The 24,959-nt window shown below is 42.2% G+C and overlaps 1 protein-coding gene and 1 long non-coding RNA gene across 2 annotated transcripts in view; one reads left to right on the top strand and one right to left on the bottom strand.

The window, feature by feature from the left end:
* Positions 1–24,959, bottom strand: part of LOC138296924 (zinc finger protein 11-like) — a 363,057-nt gene that overhangs the window by 298,229 nt on the left and 39,869 nt on the right. The gene's annotated exons all lie outside the window — the stretch shown is intronic.
* On the top strand, positions 996–23,964 carry LOC138295257 (uncharacterized). The gene is made up of 3 exons (XR_011203555.1): positions 996–1,136; positions 21,023–21,135; positions 23,932–23,964. It is a non-coding gene; the product is annotated as an uncharacterized lncRNA (long non-coding RNA).

Below are 24,959 nucleotides of genomic sequence, written 5' to 3'. Positions count from 1 at the left end.
TGAGCACCTCAGAGGAACCGCGGATCCAGCATAAAATGGTATGGGATTGGGCTATCTTTTGAGGAGTGTTAGAAAGGGTTAACTCTAAGATCCAGTCAGAAGATGTATAGCAAACGTTAAATATAAAAATGCCATTCTGATTCACTTTGTGATAGAGTAACTCTAAAAGCAAAGTTGAAAAGGTTGCCATTAATGGTCCCCTTGCTTGAGAGTGGCGTACCATTGTTCTGCTTGGTTCTTGCACATTTTAAGTGAGAAGAAATTCACACTAATACTGAGAGATGAATATAAAGAGCAACAAACATACTTAACAGGTATGTGTAGTATGAATTATTTTAATTTCAAATGTGTTACTACAGGGATTATTTTATATAAAATGAATGAGAGCAAGTAGCATGTTCATAACACTAAAAAGGAAATAAATAATACCCATATGATAGCAATAAAGAAATGTGTAATAATCAAGAAAGAAAGATTACAGTTCCCTTTTACCACACAAGAGTCAAACTTTAGGTAGGCTATAAGTAGGTCAAAAAGCAGGGTAGTTTGTTATTAAGAGGTGAAAGATGTTGTTCTAAGTTTGACTGACTTACATGTGGCCTTGCAGAGCCTTCTGATCACATATGTATAAACTCTGACGTAGATACTACAATTCATATTCCAATAAACAGAGGCATAAAGCCACTGATATAAAACGTAGATACTTAGAGGACTGCTCATACAATTAGATCCAAATAAGTAGTCCTATAAACACAGCTCAGGCATACTACTACAGAGCGTGAGTGTGCAGTTGTAGTGCTAACTCGAGTTGCCATTAAAAATCAATTTCGGAAGCTTTAAAGTCTGCTTTTAATACAAATAAGTCACCCCTCACCTAGACAATCACTGACACACATGTTGTTGTGCACACTGACATATCTAATTATTTCTAGAATGTAATACAATAGTATTTTGTGTAGAACTAAATGATTTTTTCATTTGATTTGCAGATATCCACTTGTACTGAATAATAAATATCAGAATGCCTGATAAGAGGCAAAGAAGAAAGAAACAGAGGAAACAATGCCACCTAATTCAAATTGACAGCAAAAAGCCAGATAAGATGCAGAATGTGGACAAGAATAAAAGAACAGCTGGTAAGAGTACTAAGGACTTTCTAAAAAAAAGTATGTCAAAAATTGAAACTGAAAAAAAAATTGAACAATAAAAAGAGGACTAGTAAATCAAATGATAAAGAGAAAGGACTACATGCTGGCAAAAGTAGAAAATGTACTAAGGAAAGGAAGGAGTTGACTTGGAGATAGAAACAGTTTAAGGAGATAAGAGTTAAAATGTTTCGAACTAGAGATATACAAAATTTGATGAAAACGATGAAGAAGTACAAAAAGAGATGTGCTATAATTAACCAGAATGAACTTATTGAGAGTATTGTGTACAAGGCATTTGTTTTTAAATGGTAACTTTTTATCCTAGTATTGAAGAGAATAAAGACACTAGACAAAACAGTAGTATGCATGAGGAAAAGAACATTAAGGAAAAGACTTATCAACAAAAGTATTTTTTGTAAAGTTTTAAAAGGTGAATGGGTGCACAGATCTTGCAAAGAACCATTTATTAATGAAGAGAGCTACTTGCAATTGCATGCAGTTGACACAAGTGACCGTTTCTATGAAGTGAATGATGGCAGTTCCATAGAAAAATAACAGATAATTTCTAGGAATGAAGAACACGTGATAGCTGAAGAAGTTCAAGAAAGGCATAAAAAGGTCCTGTGTACAAGTGGAAGTGTAGCATTATTTGTACTGTCAGGAATCCACTGATATATTGAAACATTTCCTAAAAGAATTTTCATGGAGGAGTCTCAAACAGAAAATTAAGATGCTTCAAGAATTAGATCCATGCACAGTTAGAAAATACACTAACTTACAAGGTCATTCATTGGCATGTCTCTCAAAGAAAGTGTGCAAAAGCACTTTTTACCACTTTAGAATGTCAGCTGTGCATCATTCAAAAATGCACAATTTAGTTAGGAGACTTCATTATGTAAAAACACCAGCTTTATATTTAGAACATTTGTATAGAGTTCTATTATATGGTAGTATGGCAGAGGTTGAGAAAGTTTCTGAAGATAGTCAGTTCCATTTCTTTGGGCCTGAAGAAGATACTAGAGAAAATGAGGAGGAACTGTTAAGAGCTGTAGAAGAGTGGATACACAGATAAGTACTGAAAGATTTACACAGGAGGTAAACCTGAGTATGCCTGTATTTCTTGTCGCCGCACTCACTACAAAAAACAAACTTGTAGTGTAGTTGTATTTTGTAAAGCTGAGCAAGACAGCAATGATGAATGGAAGGAATTTGGATCATGTCTATTTGTAGAAGAACACTTTGATTTAGACACAAAGCAAACAATATGTAAGTATTGTTATGACAAATTAAAGAATTATATAATGCCAGCGAGAGCAATTCATAATAAATTAGAATTAGTGCCAATTCCTGAAGAACTGAATAAATTTAATGTGTATGAATAATTTCCAATACAAACTGTGCATCCATGTCAAGCAGTAATTCCAATGGAGCCAAAAACAGGGAAACTGCCACCAATAGAACTGCAAAAAGGACTTAAAGGAAGAGTTGTGTAGTTACCTATAGATTTGAAAAAAAATGATACTGTGGGTGTTGAAAAAGATGTAGATGAACCAGTCATTATTCTCAGTCTCAGTGGACATGGACGACGCAGGACACCATTGCCGGGTGGAGCACGGCAGAGAGGAGCGAGAGGAGAGGAGCGAGGCACGCGCAGAGAACGGGGGGGGAGTGGCCATGGAAGTACGGTGGGGCCCACCTCATCCCCGGCCCGATCTGACCTTCCCCGGTCTACCTGACCCAACCCTACCAGAGCCTCGAACCACCCGCACTCTGCCCGGTCCAACCCATCCGGAAACTCCAGCAATCAAAGGGAGCAGGCAACAGGAGAAGCGCAAGTCCTGAGGCCTGCAGCTGTCCAGCTGCCCTTCCCCATACATCAAGGGTTGAAGGTGAGGCACGAGGGATTGTGGAGTGTGGCATGCAGGCGTTCAAGCCCCCTCACCCCACCCTCAGTCGACCGTGCCTCAGCAGGGCCAGTGGTGTGTTGTGGTGTTTAGAGTCGGGCAGGAAGGCAGGGGGGCTCGCAGGCTGGCAATGAGTCCCTGGCTTGGCTGGACGTGGTGATGGTGGCGGGCCCAATCCCTATCCGGACATCAAGGCTTGAGTAGAGAAGCTCAGGCGTCCAGGAGCTTCACCCAGTCCACACAGCTAGAAGTGAGCAAGCGCCAAGTGCCAAACTGCACCTTTACCACCAGCACAGGCCTTAACATCGACTTGGAGGGTGGTCCAAGTAGCAGCGAGCAACTGTGGAGAAACCATACCTCACAAGCCAAAGACAGTTATTCGAGTGCCTGAAGCTTGAGGGTGTAAGCTACTCCAGGGCATTAGGCTGCAGCCACCTTTTTGCACTGAAGCGGCCGGTGTTGGACCGGTGCGGCTTGTGCCTAAAGGAAAGCTGCCTCAAGCACCTCATCAACGGCACAGGCACTCTATTCTAGCTTGGTCACCCAACCACCAACTACCGACAAAAGGAGCAAAAGCAGCAAGGATAACACTAACTCGGGGTAGGAGAAAAGCAGCAAAGAGGCGAAGGCAAAGCTCCCTGGGACCAATGGATCCAATGGTCCAACCGAGTGACTTTACTTAGTGGAACCCCCCTACTAATCCAACAGTTGCCAAGAAACCCGCCAACACCTCAAATAAATCAGCTGGACATCACAAGAAAGAGGGATACAAAATCACTGACTTTCTGTTAACTAAGATGGCGGACAAGCCCATCACACCTCTCAAAGGCATACTATCCTCATCCCTGCGTATGGACATTGATACTGGGACAACTCTTGCAGTGGCAGAGAGGTCCCTCCATGACAGGGAAAGCCCTCACCTCAGTACCTCAGGTGTAACGATCATGGCAGAAGGGCATACTTGTAATCAACAGGAGGACTCCTTTTTTACTTTAAATCTTAGCAATTGGAACAATTGGAGCCAGAACTCCCCTCTACATACTACACAAGCACCGCAATTACAGCAATCACCACAGGGGGAAGTATCATCAACCATATAATGACACACTATCCACCTCTAATTGACCTCTCTGACACATGCGCCGCTGCATTTTTAACTGAGCCTGTGGCCTGCGAGGGACCTATAAATGCGGGCCAACCATCAAACTCAAATGCTACTCAAGGAGGGGAGGAATGTTCGGAAAATCTAACAGCCATCCTGAATCAGTGCACCACCAGTAGCAGTAGCTCATTGGTGGAGGCACACTCCTCCTTCAACCCAAGGCGCCCTAGTGGCTTAGTTAAGCAGGATCATCCAACAGGCACTGCGTTGGGCTGTCTAGAGGAGGCAAATGTCCCAGCTGACCCTTATTTGGAAGCTACAATTAAGGAGGACCAGCCAGTTTCTGGGGAGGCAGGGGCCTCGTGGCAGGCACTCTTATCGACCACGGATGCAATGTCGGTGGCGATTTACTATCAAGCCGACAAACAGGAAACTCAGGTGGACCTACTCAATGTCTTGGCAGTGCACATAGTGAGTATCGATAAGAAGCTTTAAGCGTTAAACAACGTGATAAGAAGGGCCCAGACCCATTCTTATACTCAGCAAGTGTTATGCCAATGTGCTTCCACAGGAGATAATTCACCCAAGATCATTGAAATTCTAAATGACATCTTGACAGAAGTCAGGGCCCAGGCCCCCAGAACTCAGGATGGGCTTTGCAGGAGGGAAGTGACTGTGCACAATAATTATTTTGATAAGAAAGGCGCTGATAGTGAAAATAGAAACTCACAGGCTAAGTGCTTTTCCCGGCAGGAGGAAAACCAGAGCTCATCTGGATGCAGCAAAGACTCCAACACTCAAGCAACAAGTCCCATCAGGGAAGGGATTGCAGGAGAAGCTTCAAACATCTTAGCAATGAATGAGGTCTCTCTTACTAAAAGTGAAAAGAAATGGCAAAGGAAAGCTCGGAAGAAGGTCAAGGCGGCTCAGCAAAATGGTATCTGGAAGTCAGTCGCAAAGTCCATTTGTACGCAGGGTAAAGACCCTGAGGGGACAGAAGAGGGAGACTTGGAGTATAGTAGCACATACCTCACACAGCAGACGACAACGGAAAAGGATAACCAGGATAATCCAAAGTTTGCAGTTTCCCCATGCAGAAGTCCATCAAACATTGGGAAAACACTCAAATACCTGCAGTAATTGATCTTTGACAAACCTCACAACATCTCCCAGAGGCAAATATCCGGCCGGACATTGGCAAGAAACAACATACAAGGATAGAAATCAATCTCAAATTGCTGACACGAATAAGTTCGACAGGACGTCAGACCTCACAGCAAACAGCAGTTTTGAGTGACAACAAACTCTTCTTTATCCCCCGGTACAACTCAAAAGGGGCTTTTGATATCTTAACTAGAGGAACAATCATCAAACTTATAAATGAAATTCAGCCCCTATCACTATGACTGAGCTGCAGACAGTGAAGTTTGTCCCTCTTCCGAATAACAGGGTCAAAGAGGCAACACTTACATCCTGGGCCTCTCCAACCACGCTGTCCAAATCCTGGCACACCAAGACATCATCAGTTCATGGGGCATCACACTACAAAGACAAGAACCTTGTCAATACCCTAGCCCCCTGCTCCTGGGAAATGAGAGGGGGCCTCAGTGTTGAAAGAGTAGTTGGAGAAGATGCAACTCGAAACAGAAGAGAAAGTCTAACTATAGTAAGGAATCAAAGTTCACTCCGTCAGGGGAGAAGCCACCAAGAATATATCGGCAGGCCTCCGACTTTGGAAACAGGCAGAGCAGCAATCCATAATGGTCCACAGTAGCAATTGGTCCTGACAAAACTGCTGTAGAGGATAGCCTCTACATATGCTCTTGGAATTGCCATGGACTGAAACAAACGGTAACAGATGCGGAGGCGTTGATGTTCCTACAGCAGTTTGATATCATCATGCTTCAGGAAACCTGGTGTTCAAAGCCAATCCAAATCTCAGGCTATGTCGGAGGGTATGTTCCTGCAACTAAGTTCCAAAAATGTGGGCATTCCAAAGGTGGCCTCACTACATTATATTCAACCAAAACTAATTGGGCCATCAAACAAACTTACCTCGGAATTGACTGGTTGCTGCCAATCAAGTTGGAACCCCAGGAGCTCAATGGTGCTAAAACATCGCTGCTACTAACCTATGTGTATATTCACCTGAACAAGGATCAAAAAGGGAAAACATGGAAACACTGTTAAGCATCCTAAAAATGTTGCAGAGGCAGTACAAGGAGGCCATTCATATTGTGTTCGGTGACAAAAACACCATGGAATGCACTTGAATAATAGGTTTGAAAATCTCGGCCTCCATCGCTTGATGACCCACTCAGGGGGAGATTCCCCTATACCAGTAACTTTCTCAAGTGGATCAATAATATCAACAATAGACTTCACGTTAATTAATGAAGCAGCACTGCAATTAGTCTCCGCCTACAACATTTATGTTCGCCCAGAGAGCGATCACTTTCCACAAGCCATACAGTTAAGACTGGAATAGAAGCGTTTAACGACCGCAAACATCATTATTGCTGCCCGACGACCTATAATACAAAAAAGTTGAAATGGCAGGGGCACGGTATTGAGAAAGTGATGGAAGAAGTGTATCACTGTGCAGGGTCATTAGAAGAGCTCAAGAAAGAATTTGAGAACCAGGAACAAGCAGCAATGATTTCAGGAGCATGGGTAAAGGCATGGAAGGACCTATGCGACTCATTATTGAACAAATTCCCATATAAAATCCCTTTCTCAAGCTCTGCATTTGCTGAAAATAAAAATCTGAAAGGTGTTACTGAAGAGCATCCATGGTGTAACAGATCTCTGTGTAAATTAAAAAATCAAGTCTCATGCCAGACAAAAAAAGTGGCAAAGGTGGCATTAGTACCGAAATCAAAGGGTGCCTCGCAGCCAGTGGCACTGGGGGGGCCAATCTGTCTCTCAGTAATCCGAGGCAGCCGGTGAATCCAAGGCCACCCACACAAGGTGACTACTTACAGTTTACAGCTACCTGCCCAGCTGCCACAACTGGCCATTCACCAAGAGCCAAGTCATATTCACGGAATAACAGTGATACAGAACAAACGCAGCCTATTTCTCAGTATTGCAATCCATCTCTCCTAGCAAATCATCTACAGTCCAGTACTAAGAACGCTGGTTGGAAAAATATTTGGGAAATAAGCCCAATCTTGAACTACCCCTCTAGGGTAGTAACAATTAGTAATGAACAGGGGACAACAACTACAAAAGTTATGTTTCAGAATACACAAACTCTTACGACTGAAGTACAAAATAAGACTTTCTTACCCAGTCAAGTGAACAGGGCTATGATGGGCCCAAATAGCAAACAGCGAGAGGGCGATCAGTCGAGAAAGCCAGTGCCATACGGAACCACAGATTACTCCCTCCAACCTCAGCACAGTCATTGCCTAGATAATGGCTGGGAATCAAGGCAGATTATTCTAACTCCACAATATACATCACGGGCTAACAAAACTGCCTGAACAGGGGTAACATCCTGAAGTTGCTGGCTGAGCTACCATCAACTTAGAAGATTGTATCTGCAGACTTAATGTTGGTGAAATTCCTCTCCAGCAGGGACCAGTATGAGCCAGAACTAACATCCACTACTTAGAGAACAAGGGAAATCGTTACATCAATCATGGATGAAAAAATGCAGTTTGAAGCATGGGGAATATTGCTGTCAGAACCGTCCAGACCATGCTACCCTCTCCCCCTGCTGTCCAGTTCTTTGGAAAAATCGAATCATCAATTGGACTTAAAGGCCCACGTATATGCACTGAAGACGAACATAAGGGAGTTGGGGGAAGCAGCAGCACAGTAGGGGGGAAGTCAACCAAAAACAAACTTTGCATGCCCCCCCAATCGCTCGAAGCCAATATGCCGGTACCCCCACGATCACAGAATGATGCTCAGGAAGAACAGAGGTGGATGGCTCACATCTTAAACTCAAGAAGGAGCAACTGACTTAAAAATCACAACGCAGAAAATATGGATCAGGGGTGTGCTGTTACCATCATGTCCTGGAACATCGCCGGAACAAAAAACATTATTACAGACGGATTTGCAATAGTAAACAGCTGCAACTACACTATGATCGCATTGCAAGAAACATGGATAATAGACCCGGTCCACCTAGGAGGTTACACACTACACCACGTTAGTGCCGAAAAATTAAACAAATCGGGAAGGCCAAGTGGAGGTCTAGCCATGTATGTCTCCACAGCGCTACATGCTACAAGAGAGTAACTGGAATTCTCAAAAAACGATCTGCAGGCTGTCAAACTCACCTGCAGAGACAACCAACAAACTCCCCTTGTAATGCACACCAGGACGACTTGTGCTGCCACTGCCATATACGACACAGAAGCATCCCAGAGAGCGGGGCTCTCGATTGGCTCCATACAAAAGCCGCGCAACTCAGTGTTGGATAAAGGGGCGGAACCGCACACTAAAGGGGCAGGAGGAAGGAATACATGGAGGAGACCGACGGAGACAACAAGAGAGTCAAGAGCAGAACAGCAGAGGACGAGGACCGAAGACGAGTTGGTAAATGCCAGGACCTGTCTCCAACAACCTGGAGAGCAGCGGGAGTCCGGAGCCGTGTGGATTTGACAGCGCGAGGAGGATCACTGGCCCCGGGAAGCAGACGAATGAGCCTGCCACGCTTCAGGAGAAGCGTGGCCAAGCCAGGTACGGCAACTCGGACGGGAGGGAAAACGGAGCGGGAGGAGGGAGGAGGACAAGGAAGGAAAATCACGGGCTTTGCACAAAAAGGGGGTGAGGGAAGGAAAATCACGGGCTCTGCACAAAAAGGGGGCGAGGGAAGGAAAATCACGGGTATTGCACAAAAGGGGGGGAGGGCATGAGGAATAAAATAAAAAGAAAAGAAAATAGACAAAAAGAGAGCACGGAAACGAAATGCACACGGAGCTTAAGAAATAGCAGGGAATAGGTGAGACACGGAAGCAACCTACAAGGAAGGAGGAAAAGAACAGGAACTAAACGTATATGACACGAATAGCACAGACCAAGAAAAGGAGAGGAAAGAAGACATATACGAGGGAACAGAAGTAGAGAACGAAAAGAAAGAAGCCCAGAACAGAGAGATAATTAAAAAGGGAAGATAAAGGGACCACGGGCATCACCAAAAGGTTGAAGGGAAGAGAGAGGAAGAACCCACAAATAGAGAGGTCCAGGTGTTAAAGGCAGAAGAGTGGGGAGAAGTAGTAAAAGAGAGGAAAGGAATAAAAGAAGGGTAAACAGATACTTACCACTCTTATTTCTTCTTCTATTTCCACACGCTTCCCGCGAGGCCCCTGGAAGAGGAAGAAAGAAGAAGACGAGATCATTGGGGAATAAAGGCCCTTCGTAAAAACCATAAAAGTCAAGTATGGCGCGAGCACATTAAGATGGAGGACGACTTCTGGCTTAAATTGCTCTATAACTAAAAAATGGCAATTTCCAGGGACTTTTGGGCAACAGTCAACGGCATTGACCGGTAGTCAAGAGTAATTATTTTTCAGCAATTCCCAAAAATAAATGTGCGGATTACCTGACCAACATCTTCCTTAAACAAGACTTACCTGAAGCAAACTCACACCTGAAGGAACCTGCAAGTCCAAAGGACCTCTGTCAGATCGACGTAGGATACAGTGCTAAGGCAGTCTCCCTAGTAATTAGGAGGGGTTCATAGGGATGGTGCGCCCGGCCCCAATAGCCTTCCACAGGCAATATTTAAGGCTGATCCGGAGTACTGGTCAACTTCACTGGCAATTCTTTACACTGAAGTAGAGCGCAGCAGAACCATCTCTGACAGTTGGAGAGGATCTATTATCAATCCAAAATGTAAAGGGGGTGACAGAACAAATCCGGCCAACTACAGACTGATTGATTTAATTGACAGCGAGGCCAAATACTTTGCCTCCCTGATCTTGGATGATCTGCTCCACTGGCCCAATTCAAACAACCTTGTCCCCCTGAATCAAACCGGCTTCTGCAAGGGTTACGGAACAATGATCAATATTCTAGCACTAAGTGACATTGCCGACAAAGCAAAACACCTAAAGAAAAAGCTACATCTATGCTTTATAGACTTTAAAAGCGCCTCTGATCGTGTGGACAGAGCAATTCTTTGGTGCAAATTGCAAAGCTGGGGCCTGCAGGAACGGCTTCTCTGCAGCATGGAAATGCTATACGATAAAACGTGGGTGCAGATCAAGGTAGCAGATGGTACGAAAGTTTTAAGGAGGATTCCAAAAAATGTAGGTTTAAAACAAGGATGTGTTCTGGCCCGCACCTTTTTAACCTTTTTATGGCCGACCTTTCCCCAAAGCTAGATGCAACCAATTCACACTCTCCGAGGATGGGGAACCTGCTCATACCACATCTCTAATATGCTGATGACATTGTTTTATTGAGCCACACAAAAATTGGACTACAGCAGCTAGTTAGCACCCTGGGCGATTTTGCAACATCAAACAAATTAGAAATCAATACTACGAAGACAAAAACCATCTATAGGAGCCCTTCTAACTCTGTAAATAAAATTAAGTTGGGCGGCATTAGCCTTGAAGTGATTCGCTGCTATAAATATTTGGGTTTTACTATAGACAACAAGGCTAACCTTGCGCCGCAAAAGCAGCACATCGCTCAGAAATGCAAAGCGCTGAGATTTGCTTTTTGCGCCCTAGCCAAAAGGTTAAAAGGGCCTTCGTACAAACCTTTACTGTCAGTCATGTCGGCCAAATTCCTTCCAGCCACTACATACAGCACTATATGGGAAAGACGCTTCGCTCCTGGATCAGCAACAAATAAAAACCTACAAACAAGTTTTCAGTCTTCCCCATACTGCTTCCCCTGCCCAAGTTAGGCTTGAATTTGACCTCAAGCAACAACAGTTGGACAGGAAAGTACATATGATAAAGACCTGGTGTAAAATAGGAGGAAACAACACTTGCTCTTTACTCACAGCTTTATGGAATTCAGTAAGCAATGACTCAAAGTCAGTATACAACAGGTATTTGCAGCACTCCCTGCAAGAGACAAAATGGCATACCGATGGGACTCTACTATATCATATCCCCATCTGTGCCGTGTGTTAAAAAAGGAAATAGGTCTGCAATCTTTGCTGGATGATAAATGCAAATTTGCACAACACTCGCATGCCTGGCTTCTCATGCATACCTATACTACCCAGGCACCATCGTAATACCTAACCTCAACATTTTCAGTATACGGCAAACACCACCTGCTCGCGACACGGCTAGGATCCCTTCCATCAAGAGCGGATCAACCATTGTGGAAGAATTGGGAAGAGACGTCATGTAGGGTGTGCAATGCTGCCAGGAGGACATGGTCCATTTGATCTGTATGTGCCCGGACCTAAGAGAAGCACGTCGCCAACTGCTGAAACCAGTTTTTAGCACACATGGAATATGCTTCTGTAGGCAGCAGCAATGAAAATGTTTGATCCAACTGACCCGCAGATAGCTGTAGACTTGTTAAATTTCTATCTATACAAACAAAATGCCTAAACTCGCGGCTTGTGACCGATAGCACATCATAAAGCCTTAGTTTATGCCCTTGAAAAAATGCAGAACCAGGCACATTGAAAAGTTTGCGCTTTTTAATAATTGTTTAGTTACTCGTATCATTGTTTTAGCATAAATTCAAGAATTTTATTGTGGATATTGAATTTAAACTGACTATTTTGCTAAGATTTTAATTAATAATGCAAATAAATAAATAAAGGTGAAGGGAGAGGACCCTCTGGCTGTAAGTCGTTGCACTTCAAGTTTGACTGACTTTGGCTTTTGAGTAAAGTTGAAAACAGAGGCTTCCCAGCCTGATTCTGATCAAGACAACGCTCTTGCGGATAAGACATTGAGCACTTGATTGGCATTATAACAAAGCTAAAAACGGAAGGAGCCGCCGGACAGAGTGGCATCCCTAATGCCCTTTTTAAAGGTGATGTTACTTACTGGGCTTATTATTTGGTGCTTCTTTTTAACGATCTCCACGGCACGAAGCTGCTGCCAGACGCCTGGAAAGGTAACACCTTCCATCCGATTTACAAGACCGGCAATTCCGCCTCCCCGCTGAATTACAGGCTAATAGCCTTGATTGACGTTGAAGCAAAGCTTTATGCATCCTGTCTGTTGCAACAATTATCGGTTTGGATACACAAGAAACATCTCCTGCCATGAAGTCAAACTGGCTTCAGAGTAGGCCTGGGGACTTCAGCCAACTTGACTGCATTGGCTCTGTTGGGTATAAAGGCTAGGCATAAGAAAAGTCAACTATTTGCCTGTTTCATTGATCTTTAGTCGGCTTTTGACCATGTCCCAAGATCTCGCCTATGGGAACAATTGAATGGCTGGGGTCTCCCCAGTAGCCTGTAGAACGCAATGATGGAACTACATTCAGGTACTTGGGCGCAAGTCAAAATTGGAGAAGTTGGCCAGGTTATCAATAAAATTCAAACTTTTAATGGCCTAAAGCAAGAATGTGTTTTAGCCCCCCTCCTTTTGAACTTATATCTAGCAGACCTGGCCAACACTCTCTCTCCTATAAACAATTACCCACCCGTTCTGCTCAGGAAACAATTGCATGTTTACAGTATGCAGACGACATAGTATTACTTAGTCAAACTCCAATTGGTATGCAGCATAGCAATGACGCACTTACTGGATATATTGTCAAGCAAGGTCTGGAATTGAACTTGAATAAAACTAAAGTGGTCAGACTGGTGGATTCGAAATTTAAATCTTTTGCATGGTTCATCAACAGAGCCCAGGTGGAGGTTGTTCCCGCATACAAATACTTGGGTTTCATAGTGGTCCAACACCTGACCTTTAAACCACAGCTTGTTGCTGCTCAAGCAAAAGCCCAATCCTTGACCTACGGATTTAAGACATTAAAACAAAAAATGAGTTGCCTGTCATACAATCATCTGCTCTCTGTAATGTCAGCACAGTTACTGCCAACAGTTACACATGGGGCTGAAACAAGGTTGGGCAAAGAAATAGCAGTTTTAAATCAAATTCAAACGAAGGCCTATAAAACAGTGTTCCAGATTCCAAATTCAGTTTCACCAGCCCAGGTACGCCCAGACTTTGGATTTAAAAAACTACAAATTTCAGAGCAAAAAGGCGTATTTAAAACTCCGTTGGAGACTGCGAGCAGCTAAGACAGGAACTATAAGCAGCCTATGCTGGAGTGAAATCGAGGAGCACCAGCGTAGCAATGCTAAAGGCTCTTGGGGAAACCATCTAAATAACTCTATAAAGGAACTGGGCCTGTAAAACGTCTGGGGCATGAGCTTGAGCAAAGCCGAGTTTTACCAGATGGTAAATGCTGTAACTCGGTTACAGTCACTTACAGCAGATAATAACACGCTTGCCAAAAGACGACATGCCTGGACCAATTAATCATCATTCAAAACACTCAGAGCACAGGAATATCTATCAGTGTTTTTCACGCAATTGCTGTAACCTCAATTTATGTTTCTGCGCCTTGGTATGATTGAAACTAAAGACATGGCCCCTTCTTGGAAGCAGCAGTATAGGACTCAATCTTGTCGCCTCTGTGGGTATAAACAAATGTCATTTGTTCATGTTTTGTGTGCATGCCTGTCGTTGGCTGAACAAAGGAAAACATACTTGAAATATATTTTTATGGCCCTGGGCATACGCTCATGTAGGCCAGCTGACATTAGTTGGTTAAGTGGCTCCTCAATTCCTTTTGCCTGCCGTGGGACTATGTTTATGGTGCAGACTTTTAAAAAACTGTTGATCATTTCCGAGAAGGCAGCGCAAAGCTAGGATGGATCGGGGTGCTGCTTTTACAAATGCCTGGGGATCTATACGGATGGGTAGACATTCGGTATATCATAGGAAACTGGGCGGGTGGTGATATATCAAAGTTGAGTAGTAGGGTTAATGTCTCCTTATTGGTGTATTCAAGTATTTTAGATTGAGGAACCAGGAAATTAAGCTCTCAGCCATTCTGATATTGTTGGCGCTTTAGGATTATCTAATTAGGTTGTGCTGTCATTGCACATACATGGTTACAAGCGAGGTCTTGGCTTTAAGACCCTGCTCTTTGACTATTTTAAGAAATGTTTTTAGCGTTATGACTACCAGATGGGGTCAGTTCACTGGGATAGTGCTCAATCAATAGGCTCATTAATTTACACTACCGGAAACTGTTTTTTTACTGCTTTTTTGTAATTGTATGTTTTAATCACTAACTGGAGAGCATGCAAGCGTTTATTAGCCCAAAAATGTGATGGGTTTCAAAATTGGCATTGGTTTTTAATAACTATGCTAACAAAATGTACTTACTCACTCACTATTCTAGTAAATGGAGTTCCCACCAAAAGTTAAAAAAATGGCATTAATTAGTGGATGTAAATAAAGTTTAAGAAAAAGCTACAGTATATTTGAAAAAATGTTTTTTATAAAAATGTTGATATTCATGGAAATCTAAGTTGCATTGATAACGAAGTACTACAATCTAGTGGTCAAATAGAAAAAGTGGATAAGCAGAAGTCAGAAGAAATAAATCAACACTATAGTATTTATCCACTTTATTCAAAAGAAGTTGTTGGGGAGGCTATTGATCTGTTTCAAATGAAACAAGCTAGAGGACCACCAATGAGTGTGTGGGAAAAATGTTTAGAGGTTTGCTGTTTTCAACAGCTATTTCCCACAGGAGTAGGTGAACGCTACGATGAGAGACCTATACAAACACTAGCAGCTGAATATAGGTCAACAAGACTATATTCAGAGGACCCTAGGTTTTGACAATGTATTCCCTATATATTCCATTTGTTATTTGAGAGTGACTTGTCAGGACTTTTATGCTGTGAACCAAATTCTTAAGGCAGAAGTCAATCTGCAAAATCTTTGTGTAGGAGAGTTTGGGAAAGGTAAGGATAAAAATCTGTAGTACAACTTAATTCATTTGATGGCATGTCTACATGGGTCTAATGAATACTGGTACCCTCGTCATGGAAAACTTAAATGTACGTAACCAAACTTAGGTCCACCTACTTGATTTGTAGTTGTGCAGAGTATCCCTAGGATGATTTACTACAATTTCTATGCAAAGCAAACTCTAATATTAAGAATATCCATTTGAAGACAGCAGGAGAACTTTTCTTTTGGATCCTGCTAATGTATGTGGGTTTTCCATTCACAAGCTTCAAGCGATGATGAGTTTTATAAGCAATAAAACAAATCCTCCTCTTGGAGAAGTCACAGATTTTTTGGGAGAAAGGAATACCAGGCAAGAGGTGCTCTTCATATATGCATGCTCTTATGGATAAAGAATGCACCAGCATTTGGAACTGGTACTGATCAGTATGTACTGTCTTTCATAGAACAGCATATAACATGGATTATCCCAGACGAGAATAATAACAAAACCCTACAACAGCATCCAAACACATAGATGTGGGAAGTATTGCTCCTGAAGATACAGATGGAAAGGAAAGTTTTATACAAGGTGTTGTTATGGATTTCCAAGGTCTATCATTTTCAAAGGAAGAATGAACAGCTTTTTATCTGCAGTGAGGCATACACTGAGAAAAAAATCACTTAAAATACATATATTCTGAAATGATCAGAGGCCTACAAATATATTAAGGATTATAATCTTATCATCCTGAAAATTTAGAATGCAAATATGGACATACAGTTTGTTGCTGACAATTCCATTGCTTGCTATATCACTTCATACATCATAAAGTCAGAGACAACAGAGATGAAGGAAATGTGGGAGGAGATTTCTGCAGAAAAGTCTTTATGAAATAAATTATACAGCTTCAGCTTGAAAATGTTATCACAGAGAGAGATACGCTCATTTGAGTGCTGTGATAGTTTGAGTTCAGGTAGTTTGTTCTCAAAGTCCAGATGAATTGTTTGGGTTAGTCTAGGCCTTGCCAACATGCGAAACATAGGTGGTCATTCTAACCCTGGCGGTAAAAACCGCCAGGGCGAATGACCGCGGTAGCACCGCCAACAGGCTGGCGGTGCACCGCTGGGCATTCTGACCGCGGCGGTTCAGCCGCGGCCAGAAACGGAAAGTCGGCGGTGTACCGCCGACTTTCCGCTGCCCTTGAGAATCCTCCATGGCGGCGGAGCGCGCTCCGCCGCCATGGGGATTCTGACACCCCCTACCGCCATCCTGTTCCTGGCGGGTCTCCTGCCAGGAACAGGATGGCGGTAGGGGGTGCCGCGGGGCCCCTGGGGGCCCCTGCAGTGCCCATGCCAATGGCATGGGCACTGCAGGGGCCCCCGTAAGAGGGCCCCACCTTGTATTTCAGTGTCTGCTTTGCAGACACTGAAATACGCGATGGGTGCCACTGCACCCGTCGCACCTTCCCACTCCACCGGCTCAATCCTGAGCCGGCGTCCTTGTGGGAAGGCTGTTTCCCACTGGGCTGGCGGGCGGCCTTTTGGCGGTCGCCCGCCAGCCCAGTGGGAAACCCAGAATGACCGCCGCGGTCTTTCGACCGCGGTACGGTCTTCTGGCGGTTCCCGCTTGGCGGGCGGGAACATCAGAATCACCCCTAAAGTCTTGAAATCCTATCCAAAAATTCAGTACTTAGCAGAATTTGATCCAGAGAGTACAGATATTATAAAAGCAAATATGATGGATATGGAAACTATCCAAGATGTCCACAGTTTAAAAAATATGTCTCTTTACAAAATTATGCAGCACTATAGGTACAAAAATAATGTTTCAGAAAACATTGATGAAGGCAAATATGGTGTAGCTGGTTTGCGACGGTTGTTTGGTTTGCCATGCAAAAGGTAACTTAATAAACCACAGAAAACTTACTTGTCAAACTGTTGAGAAAAACAAATTTTTCTATTTAGCCCTTCTGTAGCTATTCAAACCTTGGCCTTCTGAAACAGTGTTCCTTGGACAGTATGACTACTATTAAGACTTGTTCAATGCTATAAAAGATGTTATTGAGTATCCAATATTTCTTAACTACCTCAAAACGTTAAATGAAGAAATTGAACAATAGGAAACAGTTGCTATTGAGATTGCAAAGGATAATTCTCAAAGCAGCTATGTTAGAAATGGGGTCTCTAGTTGGCAGAGGTATTCACCTTTGTCCAAATAGGGATCACAGTCCTAGTCAGGGTAAGTCACACACAGTCCAAATTATCCTGTGCCCACCCTCTGGTGGCTTGGCACTGAGCAGTCAGGCTTAACTTAGAAGGCAATGTGTAAAGTATTTGTGCAATAAATCATACAGTAACACAGTGAAAACACCTAAAAAATACACCACACAGGTTTAGAAAAATATAAGCTATTTATCTGATTAAATTAAGGTCAAAACAATAAAGATTCAATAAGCACAAGCTGTGATATCACTTTTGCAAGTTTAAAAAGAGTCTTAAATCTTAGAAATCAACAGTTGTCTCCTGGTTTCACAAAGTACCTGGTTTGCATAAAAAATGACACGCAGACGAGGAGATGTGTGGAAAAATAGGGTGTGCGTCAGAATTTCCGGCACAGCACGGACAATGCGTTGTTTCTTTCCACAATGCAAGGGACTTTGCGTCAATTTCTGATGCGCAGTCTTGGTTCCTCATTGCAATACGGGTGTCTCTTTGACGCCCAGGGACGATGCGTGGAAATCCTGGGCGTGGTGGACGAAGTCACATTCGCTGTGTCGAGCCGGTAGGCGATGCGTCAAATTTTCTGTCACCTGGCAGGCGATGCGTAGATTCTTCACTTGGGAAGGTGGGCTGTGTCATTCCAGTTTGGCTGTGCGTCGATCCTGTAGGGCTGTGCATCAAAGTTCCGGCTGTAAGGCAGGCACTTCGTCGATTCTTCACTCAAAAGTTGGGCTGCATCATTCCGGTTCGGCTGTGCGTTGATTTTCTTGTCACAAGGCAGGCTGTGCATCATTTCCGGAAGGCTGCATCGATTTTCGGTGCACAAGGAGTTCCTTGAAGAGATGAAGTCTTTTTGGCCCTGAGACTTTAGAAAACAGGAGGCAAGCTTAATCCCAGCCCTTAGAGAGCACTTCTTGGCAAACACAGAGGGCAGCAGTCCTTCATAACAAAGCAGTCGAGAGGAGTCCTTTGGGCAGCCAGGCAGTTCCTCTTGACAGGTTGTAGGTTCAGGTCCACAAGTGTCTAATTTGGTGGGGTCAGAGACCCAGTTTATATACCTAAAAATGCCTTTGAAGTGGGGAAGACTTCAAAGAGTGGTTTTGAAGTGCACAGGGTCCCCTTTCAGTACAGGTATGTCTGCCAGGATCCCAGTAGGGGGTGTGGCAGTCCACTGTGTGAGAGCAGGCCACTAGCCTTTGAAATGTAAGTGTCATGCCCTCCACCCTCTCAACCCAGGAAGACCCATTCAGTATGCAGATGAGTGCAGGTGTGACTGAGTATCCCATGTTTGTAGTTGTTTGGGTGAAATGCACAAGGGAGCTGTCAACCAGCCCAGCCCAGACATGGATTGGAGACAGGCTGTAAGGCACAGATGGATTTTGAGTGTAGAGAAAGGCTCACTTTCTAAAAGTGGCATTTCTAAAATGGTAATATAAAATCCAACCTCACCAATAAGCAGAATTGTCTATTACCATTCTGGCCATACTATATATGAACTGGTTACCCCTTTCTGATTGGATTCTACCACTCAAACAGTATATGTGGGTAGCGCTAATGCTAGCCTATGAAAGGAGCAGGCCTCAGTAGTTGAAAACCAATTCAGGAGTTTTCCACTACCAGGAAATATAAACCACACATGTTCATGTCCTGCCTTTTAACTACATAGCACCCTGCCCTGTGGGTTACCTAGGGCCTACCTTAGGGGTGACTTATATGTAGGAAAAAGGGGAGTTTAGGGCTTTGCAAGTACTTATTAATGCCAAGTTGAAATGGCAGTGAAACTGCACATACAGGCCTTGCAATGGCAGGCCTGAGACATGGTTAAGGGGCTACTTATGTGGGTGGCACAACCAGTGCTATGGGCTCACTAGTAGCATTTAATTTGCAGGCCCTAGGCACCTGTAGTGCACTTTACTAGGGACTTATAAGTAAATTAAATATGTCCATTGGGTGTGAGCCAATGTTACCATGTTTAAGGGAGAGAGCACATGCATTTTAGCACTGATTAGCAGTGGTAAAGTGGTTTGAAAGCCACCAAAAATGAGGACATAAAAAGAAGAGGAGGAAGGCAAAAGGTTTTGGGGTAACCCTGCAGAAAGGCCATTTCCAACAAGCCAGAGTTTTGGACCTCTCAGTCAAGATCATCTTGGACAACCCATAATCGAAAATTAATCTGCCGTAGCGATGAACTAGGTGGAAACAGCAATGCAACAAGCAAGAGAAGAAAATGTTGACTTGGAACAGTTAGTAGAACGACACAGTGAAGAGCAGACGGAAATATACATGGAAGTCAAAGAAAAAATAAAACATGGATTTCTCCACAAAAAGAATCAAGTGTTCACATTTTAAGCCAATTCTTTTGTATATAAGCAGACAAGCTGGCACTGGAAAATATTTTTTAATACAAGTTCTAACCACTTATCTGCAAAAGACTACAGACTCCACTTTATCTTGTGTAGTAACGGCCTCTACTGGATTGGCTGCCCGCAATAGTCAAGGATTTACCTTACATCATCTACTTGTGCTCCATGTTGGACACAATAACAAACTAGAGTACCTAAAGTTATCTGGAGAAGCTTGTCATGTAAAAGAAATTAAAACCTTTAATCACCGATAAGGTGAGCATGGTTTAATGCTCACCTTTTAAGAATGCAATAGATACGGAACACAGAGTATGGTGTCCTTTTTGGAGGAAAGCATCTAATTGTTTTTGGTGATTTATTACAACCTATCCCTATGAAGCAACTCATAATTATTTAGGAAGCATTGGAAATGTTAACATTTGGTTGACTTTCCAATACAAAGAACTTATTAGAAATACACGTCAAGCATCTGATATGCAATATGGAAATATGTTGAATGATATTAGAGTAGGAATACTGACAAAAGAAGGAAAACATTCCTTGGAAACCAGACTTATAAAGAACATATTTCCTTCCCAAAAACCTGCAGCACAGCTAATGTTTGAATTCATTCAACAACAAAAATCCATTGTGTCTAATGCCTACTCTTCAAGAATGTACCTCTGTCAATGAAGAATTACTACAACTGAAGAAAGAACAAATATTGGAATTGATCTCACTTGATGAAATGGAACACAAAGGAGTCATAATACTGTCAAGTGAAAAACTACAATCAAAACTCAATTCTTTGGAAAAGTCTGTTTCTAAAACTGCAGGATTGGAAAAGTGGTTACTTGGTTGTAAGCACTGTAGGGTGATTTTGTGACATAATTTAAATGTTGAAGAAGAATTAGTTAATGGATCCATAAGTAAAATAATTGATTTCATTTTGTATCCAAACAGAAATAAGGTTCAATACTGTCGATCTAGGGACCGCCCCAACCAAGTTACCTTTGCTATCATTATTGCCATTGTGCGCTAAACCATTATGTGGGAAGGCTCATGAGGCAGCCTGTACTGCCAACTGGTGGTCTCATTGTTCATTTTCTCACTAATGTGCTTCATTACATAAAATGTGGCGTAATATTGTTCTGTGGTGTCATATTGCATGCTACCTTTTGTTTATAGGTGAAGCTTGTTGATTATGCTGCTGTTGTTATGATTGTGCTGCATTTCCTCCTGTCATTTTTGTAGTAGTCATTAGGAGACTACATTTCCCAGCAAGCTGCACGACTGCCATCTTGGGTGTGGCAGTCAGTATAAAACCAGCCCCGCCCAGCAACCAATGCTCACTATTCTTTCTGAATTCCTCTTGCAGGTCAACTGGTTTCCTGCTCCGATTTCTGACCTCCTGTCTTATCAGGATTCCCTCAGCGAGGCGCTGGCTCCCGAATTACTTCACCTCTTCGCCTCAGTTTTACTGCGTCTGCGGTAAGTAAGCTCCCGATTTCCTGGGAGTTTCTTCTCACTTCATCTGGGCGTGTTCTTCCACGATGAACTTTCTTCCCTCATGCGCTAATCCAGAACAGGCCGTGTCCTGTACGGTGAGGTTGATTTACCAGTTAGTGGATAGTGCATTGTTGCGCTTTGTCCTGAGTAGGATATTTGAGAGGTTTGCTCACTTGTGCATTGAGATTATTCCAAGGTGAACAATTACTATTAATAATTGCACAGTTCCTAGAGTCGCTTGGCATTTCAGCATTTGCATTGTGTGTGAGTTGGTTTATGGATCTTTTTGATCCATACAAGTTTATTAGTGTGAATGCTATATTTATATGCGTGAATGTGAGTGTTTTGAGATCATCTGGAAACTAAGGCAATATTGTGTGATGGGCCAGAACAAATAGGTGTGAATACAAGTGTTTTGGCTTTTTATGAGAACTACGCAAATATTGTTAGTTGTGCCAGAATTTTGATGAACGGTGGTAAAGGCAACCCGCTGCAGGATATATATGTATATTCCTGGAATGCTATGAATCAATAGCGTGAACATTCAGAATTGTATGATCATATTCCTTTTCAGGTCTCCTTCCCCGCTTACCCCCTCCCACATACTTCCCCTCGCCAGGCCATTACAAACATCTGTGCTATAACAGCATACGGATTTGGAGGTGCCCAGAGGTGGACCTTGTTGAGCTTCATATAGATCCTGAGGAAGTGACGCTCCGTCTGACAAATACATCGCAATTAAATTTGATGATCTTGAAGGTGTAAAACAGATAGCAAGGTGTTTTGCATGTTTCTTGCTTGTAAAATACTTGTATGTTCACAAAAAGCAGTTTCCAATATCTTTAGCATATGCTGTAACAATATGTAAGTCTCAAGGTCTAAGTGTAGATGCAGCATTTATTAATATTGATAGTACTATATTCAAAGAAGGTATGTCTTATGTAGATTTGCCTCAGGTTAGAACTTTGTCAGGTTTCTATTTGAAAGAGTTTGACGCTAGAATAAATGCTGAGTCCAGTTGTGTAATTGAGTATAACCGTTTGAGAAGCCTGTATGCTCCTCATCTAGGGCAGTACCCAGTTTAAAGAAAGCCTCCAATCTAATCAAAACAAAATATTTCAAAGGTGCATACTGATGTACCTGAGAAAAAGAAGAAGAAAAGAGAAGAAAGAAGCACTGGAGAAAGAAAATACTGATGGAATTGCTGGCTACCAGTTCTCAAACCTGTTTGGTGTCAACTGCTATGCCAAAGTATTTCTCAATGCACTATTCTCCTGTAGTTTATGCAATTAATCTGTACTCTTTAGTTCATTAGAACACTTGTGCAGTGATAGAACAAAAACATATTCTGCATCTTGTATTCGAGATCTTGCAGATCTGTGCTCTAGATCTGAACATTTCATTCAAAACACTCAAGAAGATGCAAAAGAATTCTTGATGGATCTACTAGGTATTTTAGAAGGAGAGATGGCACCTATTGACAAACTATTTGGAGTAAGTTATTCATGGCAGCATGATTGTGAAAATTGTTCCTTTTCTTCAAAAACAGAAATAGATTCCGAAAAATGTATCTACCTAAATCTACCAGACTGTAAAACTGTCAGTTTTGAAAAATTGTTTAACGATGCATCACGGAATAATACAGGCTCCAAAATTAACTCAGACCGTCTATCAACTTTGAACGTAAGAAAACCTGGCAAGTATATCATCTTAATGCTACAGTGATGTAATGGAGGTGGAGCTAAATTGGAAACAAACTATAAATTTTAAAACAGAGTAAAATCAAAATTTGCAGTAAAACATACTCCACGAAGGAGTAGGTGTTACATCTGGACATTCCACCATCTACATAAAAAATATAACTGGATGGACAGAGTGTAATGAAACTAAACTTACATTTAAGCAGAGATTATCAATTTCTTTTCATCTGTTTCTTGAACCAAAGTTCAATGGAGGATTACTACTGGAAAAACGGAATAGTACATGTTTAATACAACAAAATAAGGCATCATACATTACGCCTCATCAGGGGTAGTAAGCGCTATATGAATACTATTACAATACAATATGGCCTAACTAAAGGAGAAGTCTTTCTAAAGTATTGTAAATCTTCAAATCTTCTTACTCTTGGTTGGAAACCACAGATATAGTTCTAAACTCAAAATAGAGATCAAAAGGTTTGAACTAGGAGAAACATCTACAAAAGGTAAAAAGAAAGACTGGTAAACTTTGTTTCAAGAACAGCTGGAAAATAATTTAAATAATAACACCACTGATATGCTTTACTCCTGTTCAATAGATTACTGGGCTTTATGACATGTAGCCTACCAAGGGTTATGTCTTTAGACACTTTTTTAAACTACTACTATGATTCATACACGTTGATTATATTATAAACGCTAAAATATACTTTATATTATTTAACAAATATAACTGAAGAGTTTGGTAAATATTTGTAGCAAGTGTCATACATACATAATGGTAATTTGAAATAACTTGCTATGTAGTTATGTTTTTTTTTAAAGTCCATATGACTTCTTTCCCCCCACTGTTCAAGGATGAGTATCTATATGCAATTGATATATAGTGCAAAAGTATAGAAGGTGAGACAGTGGACAAGAGAATGTGAGATGCTTAAATAATATTTGTAATTTCTATACAGTAGTATAAATGTATTGTGTCTTGTAATAAGCAATATCATTTTTATTACAGATTGTGAAGTTTTAATAGATAACTGACAGTTTAACTTTTATTTATGTTTTGTCTCTTTTTACACAGATTAAAGGACCTACTAATTGCAGTAACGTAGGTAACTAATTACTTTCTTAATTGATAGATCATTCATTATTATACCCAAGTACACATAGTTAATTATACTGATACACCAACACACTAATGTGAATACACTTATGGATACAGATATACATACATTAACACACTCAGGAAATATTGATCCATAACCTTATTTACCCAGGCAAACACTAATGCATACACTGACATACCAAAGCAAACACTGGTATATATCCTAACACATCCAGTCACTCATTCATCTATACATGCAGGCACATGCTAATCCTGACACAGACACACCCACACACCCAGGGACACAGTGATGCATACACTAAGACACCCAGGTACACACTGATGCATACACTGACACACCGAAGCACATACCGAGGCATACACTAAAACACCCAGGCACACACTGTTGCTGACATAACTAGGTACACACTGGTGCATATACTGACACGCCACACTCAGGCACACACTGATGCATACAGTTACACACCAAGGCACAGACTCATGGATAGACTGACACACTCAAAAACACACTGATTCATATACTGAGTCATTCAACGACATACTGATGGATACAGTGACACACCCAGGCACACACTGATGCATACACTAATACACACAGGCACACAGCAATTCATACAGTAATACACACAGGCACACATGGATGTATAGGCTAACATGCCCAAGCACACACTAATGCATACACTAACAGACACAGACACACAGTGATGCACACACTGATACATCCAGACAGACATTGATATATACACTGACACACCCAAGGACACACTGATGCATACACTGATACATGCAGGCATGTACTAATGCAGACACTGACACACCCAGACAGACACTAACATATCCAGGCAAGCAGTGCTGCATACACTAACACACCCAGGAACAGACTTCGCCATACACTGACCCACTTGGGCACACAGTGATATATATGCTGACATGCACAGATACATACTGATGAATACACTGACACACCCAGGCAAACACTGATT

This window comes from Pleurodeles waltl, chromosome 5 (assembly GCF_031143425.1).
Source record: "Pleurodeles waltl isolate 20211129_DDA chromosome 5, aPleWal1.hap1.20221129, whole genome shotgun sequence".
Classification (NCBI taxonomy): Eukaryota; Metazoa; Chordata; class Amphibia; order Caudata; family Salamandridae; genus Pleurodeles; species Pleurodeles waltl.
The sequence above is the reverse complement of the archived record's forward strand: the minus strand, read 5'-3'. Positions and strand labels throughout refer to the sequence as shown.